This window comes from Bos javanicus, chromosome 15 (genome assembly GCF_032452875.1).
Source record: "Bos javanicus breed banteng chromosome 15, ARS-OSU_banteng_1.0, whole genome shotgun sequence".
Lineage (NCBI taxonomy): Eukaryota > Metazoa > Chordata > Mammalia > Artiodactyla > Bovidae > Bos > Bos javanicus.
This window is the reverse complement of record NC_083882.1, coordinates 78,500,525-78,509,894: the sequence shown is the minus strand read 5'-3', so window position 1 is coordinate 78,509,894 and position 9,370 is coordinate 78,500,525. Positions and strand designations below refer to the sequence as shown.

At 37.9% G+C, this 9,370-nt stretch overlaps 1 pseudogene; it reads right to left on the bottom strand.

Annotated features, from left to right (window-relative positions):
* Positions 1-590: 590 nt before the first annotated feature.
* Positions 591-5,029, bottom strand: LOC133261052 (olfactory receptor 4A47-like; annotated as a pseudogene).
* Between the last annotated feature and the right edge of the window lie 4,341 nt (positions 5,030-9,370).

Below are 9,370 nucleotides of genomic sequence, written 5' to 3'. Positions count from 1 at the left end.
CCCTTCTCCACCTGTGCTCAATCTTTCCCAGCATCAGGGATTTTTCCAATGAGTCAACTCTTCCCATCAGGTGGCCAAAGTATTGGAGCTTCAGCTTTAGCATCAGTTATTCAAATGAATAGTCAGGGTTGATTTCTCTTAGGATTGACTAGTATGACCTCCTCACATTTCAAAGGACTTTCAAGAGTCTTTGGCAGCACCACAGTTTAAAAGCATCAGTTCTTCTGTGTTCAGCCTTCTGTATGGTCCACATCTCATATCCATATATGACTATTGGAAAAACTATGCATTGACATATGGACTTCTGTTGGCAAAGTGATGTCTCTATTTTTTAAAATATATTACTAATTCCTAGATATATAGGCATTACTCTTTCTAGGTACAGTAATAAACAAGAAATTATAGACCTTATATCCTAGTAAGTAGGTAAACTGTTAATAATAGCATAGCTGTATTAATTGCAAACATTCGTATAATTATCACAAAGTCTCTGAAGAAAGGGAAATCAGAATCAAATTTTAAAATTACTTTTGTAATCTAAGTAAATGAACCCCGATGTCAAATGGCTCCCTTTATGGTAGATGATGCACTTATTTACTATCAGATATGGTGTTCCTTTGCCAGAGCTTCTTCATAGCATTAGTCAACTCAGAATTTCTTAGACTGTAGATTAATGGGTTCAGCATGGGGGTTATGACTGTATAGAACACGCTCACAGATTTGTCAGTGGGGAAGGTCTTAGCAGGTCTTGCCTTAATGAAAATACAAGGAACAAAGAAGCAACCACAGTGATGTGGGAACCACAGGTCTGGAGGGCTTTCTGCCTCCCTTCCTGACTCAGGTTCTTCAGAGAGTGCAGGATGACTCCATAGGAGATGAGCAAGAGCAGAAACACAATAGTGCAGATCAGCCCCCCATTGGATGCAACTAAGAGGTCAGTGACATAGGTGTCAGTACAGACAAGTTTCAGTAAAGGGTACATGTCACAAATATAGTGATCAATGACATTCGGGCCACAGAATGGGAGCCCATAAATAGTGCTAAGTTGAATTATTGAGTGCAGAAAACCTCCAAACCAGGACATCAGCAGCAGCATAACACACACCCTCTGCCTCATGATCACCAAGTAATGCAAGGGCTTACAGATGGCCACATGGCGGTCACAGGCCATCACCAGCAGAAGGAAGACCCCTGATCCAGCAAAAAGGTGCTCTGCAAACAGCTGAGTCATGCAAGATTCAAAGGATATGTTTTTTCCCCCAAAGAATAAGTCTGAAATCAATCTGGGGGTAATAGAAGAATAAGTGACATCCATAAATGATAAGCTAGCAAGAAAAAAGTACATCAGTGAGTTCAGGGTCTTACTGACAGTTACAGTAATGATAATGAGAAAGTTGCCCTGTACAGTCAAAATGTAAAAGACCAGGAACATAACAAAAAGGACTTTTTGCTATTGCTCCTTGGTTCCATCTAGTTCTTACAAGAGCTGAGTTTGTGTATTAGAAGCAGTTTGCATATAAAACAAGGTGGGGGGTGGGGAGAATTAAATGTTTAATTTTTTAATATATCCATTCAAGAGAAGATTGTGAATGGCATACATTTTGGGTCCAATATGTCAAGAACATTCTAATTACCAGCTTGAAAAAGCCTTGGAACTCTACCCTCAGTGATGTGACACATAATAAGGAATCAGGCAATTTCAGCCATTGCGTGAATATTCACACAGTGCTAAGAATCACAGCATAGGTGCATATCAAACTAGAATCAGAGAAGACTTCCCAACGGAGTCAATGCTTCAGCTGAGTTTTGTTTTGTTTTGTTTTGTTTTGTTTTTAATGAGAGGATAAAAAAAGATGGGAAGAGAATTCCATGAAAAGGAGCATCGTTTATAAAATCACAAATGCGTAACACCTCTTAAGGTAATTTGCATAATCAATGTGAGTAGACAAAACTATGAATAGAAGATCCCTGTCTTGAATTATCTCAGACCTCATTGATACGTCTTAGGTCTTCAGGTGGATATTTCCCTTTTCCTGACCAATAAATGCTGCAGCAGTCTAATTTTGTGTCTCCAGCCATTCTGTCTCCCTTAATTTTCAAATTTGTATGTGCAACATCTCTAGTTTTTGACATCCAGTTGACTGGCAATTTAGTATTTATAAAACTAGCTTTTAAATTTTCCATGAAAAACAGAAGCAGTTCCTATACAAAATTTAAAGAGGCATTCCCTATTTATCTCATTAAATACTATCATTTTCCATGCTATTGTCCTGACAAAAAAATTGCCGTCCTCTGCACTTGATACTCTCATAAAACTTTATTAAATCCTGTTGTCTCCACTTTCAAAATATATCACTAATTTTTCATTCCCTTCTTAATTTTTTCCTGGTCTTCTGCAGTACCCTCCTACCAAGTTTTTTTGTGTTTATTATCAAAAAATTGGTTCTCCTAAAGCAGCTCAAATTGTCTTTTTAAGTTTTATTCTGATGATATCACTCTGTTGCTCAAAACTGCTACAGTATATTCCAGTTATGCACTCATAGTCTAATGTATCACATTTGATATTTACAATAATAAGAAATGCAATTGCCATTTTATAATTGAAGAATCTAATACTCAGAACATACCATTTATTTTCCCAAAATCACACATTTCTAAGTGATATATCTAGAAATGAATGTACATTTGTTTGACTTCAAAGCAATTTAGTTTCTTACATAAAGAAAGTCATACAATTGTGAGCCTGGTTCTCATTATTTTCTGTTAGTCTTACCTTGTGGAGGTTTGTTCAGAATCTAAGGATGATTTGAAGTTATTCATAAACACTTGAAATTGTTTTTCATCCAGTTTGATGACAGAGGCCAAATGCTGCCTTATTACTTGAGTTTATTTCATTTGGCAGTCTGTCCTTTTCCTCCACTGAGTCTTTTGATTATTCAGAAGTTCATTTTTATATAAAATATAGATTATTTGAAAGGAGTTCCATGGCACACAGAAAAAAATAGTTTATCACATCAGGAAATGTATCAAAATGACCAGCAAATCCTCCATATTCATAGAAAACATAGATATCAACTAGCCATTTCCTAGGGAAGTTTTTCACAACTTATTTCCTACTAACATCAAAACGAAAAATAGCGTTTGAATGTTTAGCTCTTCTCACACTCACGTTAACATGGACAGACTAGTTGACTTCAGATTTCGAAAGACTGTTGCAATTTTTTTGTCATGCTTTAAGTGTAAGAAATGACCTCCTGAAAAATGTATGACAATCACTAAGTGGATAGCATCTTCTCCCTGTTAAGGGTGAGATTATGGAATATTTCATCCCTTCCAGCTGAATTTATCATGGAGTCTTGGAATTGGAATGTGTCCAAGACTGATTCTTGCTTTAATTAATACACTGGAATTTTCCACAAAGTTGTTAAAGAACATCTAGAGGTAAAGATATTATTAGACCAAATTTCATATTAAATATCATAATGGCGCAACATGGAAAAATAGCTTTAGAATCATTATGAGACAATTGCCAATCAAGAATAAAATCACCCGAATCATTTTGTCCCAGTGAACTTCTTTGTTATATATTTCCTGCACCTGGCAGAGGAAGATTTTCCATTCTTCTATTTACTACTCAATATTCTCAGCTTGGGAATAAGTAGTTCATGATCCGAGCCACAGTAAACTCCCAGTCTTGCTTTTTCTGACTGTATAGAGAAAAAAAAATTCTTAAATTTTAAATTTAAATTAAATTTTAATTTTAAAAATTCTTAAGTAGAAGAAGGTAGGGAAACCACAGGATCACTCAGTTATGACCTAAATCAAATCTCTTATGATTATACAGTGGACGTGACAAATAGATTCAAAGGATTAGATCTGATAGAGTGCCTGAAGAATTATGGACAGAGGTTCATGACACTATACAGGAAGCAGTGATCAAGACCATCCCCAAGAAAAAGAAATGCAAAAAAAAAAAAGGCAAAATGGTTGTCTAAGGAGGCCTTACAAATAACTGAGTAAAGAAGAGCAGCTAAAAGCAAAGGAGAAAAGGAAAGATATACCTATTTGAATGCAGAGTTCCAAAGGATAGCAAGGAGCGATAAGAAAGCCTTCTTCAGTGATCAATGCAAAGAAGTAGAGAAAAGCAATAGAATGGGAAAGACTAGAGATCTCTTCAAGAAAATTAGAGATACCAAGGGAGTATTTCATGCAAAGATGGGCACAATAAAGGACAGAAATGGTATGGACCTAACAGAGTCAGAAGATATTAAGAAGAGGTGGCAAGAATACACAGAAGAACTATACAAAAATGATCTTCATGGCCCAGATAATCATGATGATTTTGTGATCACTCACCTAGAGCCAGACATCCTGGAATGTGAAGTCAAGTGGGCCTTAGAAAGCATCACTACGAACAAAGCTAGTGGAGGTGATGGGATTCCAGCTAAGCTATTTCAAATCCAAAAATCTGATTCTGTTAAAGTGCTGCACTCATATGCCAGCTATTTGGACAACTCAGCAGTGGCCACAGGACTGGAAAAGGTCAGCTTTCATTCCAATCCCAAAGAAAGGCAATGCCAAAGAATATTCAAACTACCGCCCGATCCACTCATCTCACATGCTAGCAAAGTCATGCTCAAAATTCTCCAGGCCAGGCTTCGACAGTATGTGAACAGAGAACTTCCAGATGTTCAAACTGGATTTAGGAAAGGCAGAGGAACAAGAGATCAAATTGCCAACATGTGTTGAATCACTGAAAAAGCAAGAGAGTTCCAGAAAAAAAAATCTACTTCTGCTTTATTGACCATGCCAAAGCCTTTGACTGTGTGGATCACAACAAACTGCGGGAAATTCTTAACAGATGGGATACCAGACCATCTTACGGGTCTCCTTAGAAATCTGTATGCAGCTCAAGAAGTAACAGCTGGAACCGGACATGGAACAACGAACTGGGTCAAACTGCAAAAGGAGTGAGTCAAGGCTGTATATTGTCACTCCGTTTATTTACCTTAAATGCAGAGTACACCATGCGAAATGCTGGGTTGGATGAAGCACAAGCTGGAATCAAGATTGCCGGGAGAAATATCAATAACCTCTGATATGTAGATGACACCACCCTTATGGCAGAAAGCAAAGAATTAAAGAGCCTCTTGATGATAGTGAAAGAGAAAAGGGAAAAAGCTGGCTATAGCTCTACATTCAGAAAACAAAGGTCATGGCATTCGGTCACATCACTTCATGGCAAATATATTGGGAAACAATGGAAACAATGACAGACTTTATTTTCCTGGGCTCCAAAATCACTGCAGATGGTGACTGCAGCCATGAAATCAAAAGACACTTGCTTCTTGGAAGAAAAACTATGACCAACCTAGACAGCATATTAAAAAGCAGAGACATTACTTTGCAAAGGTCCATCTAGTCAAAGCTATGGTTTTTCCAATAGTCATGTATGGATGTGAGAGTTGGACTATAAAGAAAGCTGAGTGCAGAAGAACTGACGCCTTTGAACTATGGTGTTGGAGAAGACTCTTGAGAGTTCCTTGAACTGCACAGAGATCCAGTCCAGCCTAAAGGAAATAAATCCTGAATATTAACTGGAAGGACTGAGGCTGAAGCTCCAATACTTTGGCCACCTGATGTGAAGAACTGACTCATTTGAAATGATCCTGATGCTGGTAAATATTCAAGGCGGGAGGAGAAGGGGACAGAGGATGAGATGGTTGAATGGTATCACCAACTTGACGGACATGAATTTGAGTGAGCTTTGGGATATGTTGATGGACAATGAAGGCTGGATTGCTACAGTCCATGGGGTGGCAATGAGTTGGACATGACTGAATGACTGAACTGAACTGAACTTATTCTCAGCTTAAAATTTTGTTAGAGATATAAAATTATATCAGAAAATGCAACTAAATGTGTTAGCATTTTAGAGATAACAGCTAATTATTTATCCAATTATTAATTTTTAAAAGGTTAGGACACCTGTGTTATGCCAGCAATTGTACGTTGAGTGAGAGCCCAGCAATTTCTAAAATCGATTGGAAAATCATGCAAAATTTTTCTCCTGCATGGATGTTATTTATTTATGATTCAGATAATAAAGAAAGAAACAGTTTAATAAAGTAGTTTTATTCTTTTCACTACTTATAAGTTAAGAAATAGGGTAGCATGACAGAAAATAAGAGGGAAAATTCTACTCTGGATAATATAACTAGAGATTATTTTTCTTAAAAGGATATGTTTAAGATGATATTGAAAGGATAGAAAACAAATACCATCAGAAGCACTGTTACAGAAATGATACCAAGGAACAAAGCAGAACAGATTCAGAGATGCAGAGAACAAACTTATGGTTGTCAGTGGAGAACAATGTGGGAGAGATAGTTGGGAAGACTGAGATCTACATGTTCAAACCACTTCATTTAAAGTGGATAACCAACAGGGTCCCACTGTACAGCACGGGAAGCTCTGTTCAGTGTTATGTGGCAGTCCGAATGAGAAAGGAGTTTGGGGAGAATGGATACGTGGTTTCGTGACTGGGTCCCTTTGCTGTCCACCTGAAGCTATCACAACACTGTTCATGGCTGTGCCTTCATTTTCAGTCACTTCAGTCACATCCAGTTTCTTAAGAACCATGGACTATAGCCCACCAGGCTCCTCTGTCCACGGCATTATCCAAGCAAGAATACTAGAGTGGGTTGCCATGTCATCAAGGAATCTTCCTAACTCAAGAATTGAACCCTTGTCTTCTGAGTCTCCTGCATTGCAGATGGATTCTTTACCACTGAGCCACTGGTGACACTCATTAATTGGCTATACACCAATATAAAATAAAAAAGGTTTTAAATAAAGAAGCACTATTACAGAAAGTAAAACTCAATTTAAAAAGTGAGATAATTAATAAAATTATCTTACTCTCAGAGTTGACAGGAGCTATACTTAGAAAACTCTAAAATTTTCACAAGAATTTTTATGGCAATACTATGGTAAAAGGGGCTTGTGAGAGTGCCCTCTTTGTGCATATTTTAATGGGGAAGTTTTCAATCTTTCAAAGTTGAGGATGATGTTAGCTGTGATCTGTAAATATATGAACTTTATTATGTCAAGGTACACTCCTTCTATTTCCAATTTGTTGAGATTTTATGTGAAATGATGTCGAATATCTATACTATCATGAACAACCCAGGAGAAATAAAGAAAATAATTCCACCTACAAGCACATCATAAAGAATAAAATAGTTAAGGAAAAACATAACCAAAGAGACAAAAATCTTGTAAACTGAAAACTGCAATATGTTACTCAGAGAACACACACCCATATATGGAAATAATTTTATAAATTGGGTTATTTAATAGCATTAAGATGTTAATATGACTGTAAGTGACCTACAGATTCAGTGCAATCCTTATCAAAACCCCAAAAAATGTTTTTAGCAGAAATAGAAAAATTCATGCCAAGACTCATATGGAATCTCAAGGATTTTCCAAGTCAATCTTGAAAAGGAAAGAGAAAGTGGTCAGTCTAATATTTCCTGATTCTACAACGTTACACAAAACAACGGTAGTCACAGCACCAGTTTTGGAATAAAGACAGACAACAAACCAATGGAATTAAGAGAGTCTAGAAATAAACCTTTTATATGTGCTTAGATAATTTTCAACAAGGGTGCCAACAGCATTTAATGGGGAAAGGATATTACACTGAGTGAAAAAAGGCAATCAAAAAAAAATGATTCCACTTTACATGAGGCACTTAAAGTGGTCAAGTTCGCAGAAAGTAGAATGGTGATTGCCTGGGGCTCACTGCGTGGAAATGGGAAATCTTATTTAATAGCTGTGGAATTTCAGTTTGGGAAGCTGGAAATGTTCTGCCGATGATAGACAGTGATATCGTTTGCATAACAGGGTGAATTGATGCCACTTTAATACGGTTAAAATTAAAAATTTTGTTATGTATATTTGACCACAATTTTTAAAATAAGTTTAAGAACTAAGGTAATAGGAGCTTTCCTGATGGCTCAGTGGTAAAGAATCTGCCCGCAATGCAGGAGACTCAGGAGACACGGGTTCAATTTCTGGGTTGGGAAGATCCCCTGGAGGAGGGCAGGGCAACTACTCCAGTATTCTTGCCTGGAGAACCCCATGGACAGAAGAGTCTGGTGGGCAACTGTCCACAAAGAGTCAGACTAGACTGAAGAGACTTGGCATGAACACACACCACTTCTGAGGAGCCTGGAGCAAAAAGCAGAGAGTCTGGAGAAAAGTAGGGTACTGTGCATGCCCCCTGCACACAATACCACCTAAGGAGTTTGTCTTCCTACCCCCTGCTGCAGCGGGGACCACAACAAAGTCTTGCCTGAATTTCTTGTCTGGTCTGTAATCAATTTCTATTGATTAAGGAGGTCAAGAACCCTGGGTAGTAACAAGGACACCAGCCCAGAAACTCTGGGACCTTTAACCACTCAGACAACACAAGCTCTGGGGCCCCTGGGCCCGCAGCCAGGGATGCTGGGACTTGGCTCCACCACCAGTGGGCTAGCCCTAGCCCCAGGTCCTGGTCTCACCCACCAGTGGGCAAGCATCAGCCCAGGACCCACTGAGCCAAAGCCCCACCCACCAGACCGTGGCCCTGATGCCAGCCCAGTCAATCCCAGCCCACTCACCAGCAGGCCAGCACCACCCGGGACACCCTGGCCTGGCCATTCTACCAACCAGCAAAATGACACCAGCTCCAGGGCACCTCGCTCTGTGACTAGCCAGAAAGATATCCATTATGTGTACAATAGCCAAAAGTGTCATTTCTTTATTAGACAATTATTTCATAAAAATCAGCATGGAAAGGATCAACAATTAAATGAATAGATAAAAGAGAGTAACAAACAATTCTAGGGAAAAAAATACAAATTATATCAAACAAGTGAAAAGATGTCCAAACCCAATTATATCAAAAGGACTTGTGGTAAATTATAAAACCAAATTTCAAATAAATTTAATCTGATTATCATATGCCATCAGTATTTATCAGGACTGATTTTGAGAATGTGGACAAAAATATTCTCACGGACTGTGGACAGGAGTGTAGCTGTTTGTACAACTTCAAAGATGGAAATAGCTATGACCATCAATATTTTAAATAAATGTATTACCTGAGCATTGATTCAGACACAACACATATATCAACAACTTCACTTCCAGGAGCTCATACTGGCACACATTCAAAAATATATTTTTATTTCAAAATTACTTTTCATAGAAAAAGTTTAGGAACAACATGAAAAAGAATGGAAACAATTTCAGTGTGTCTCTATAAAGGAGTATGATGTAGTATGGGAAAAATTAAGGATTAGATCTAAATGAACTACTA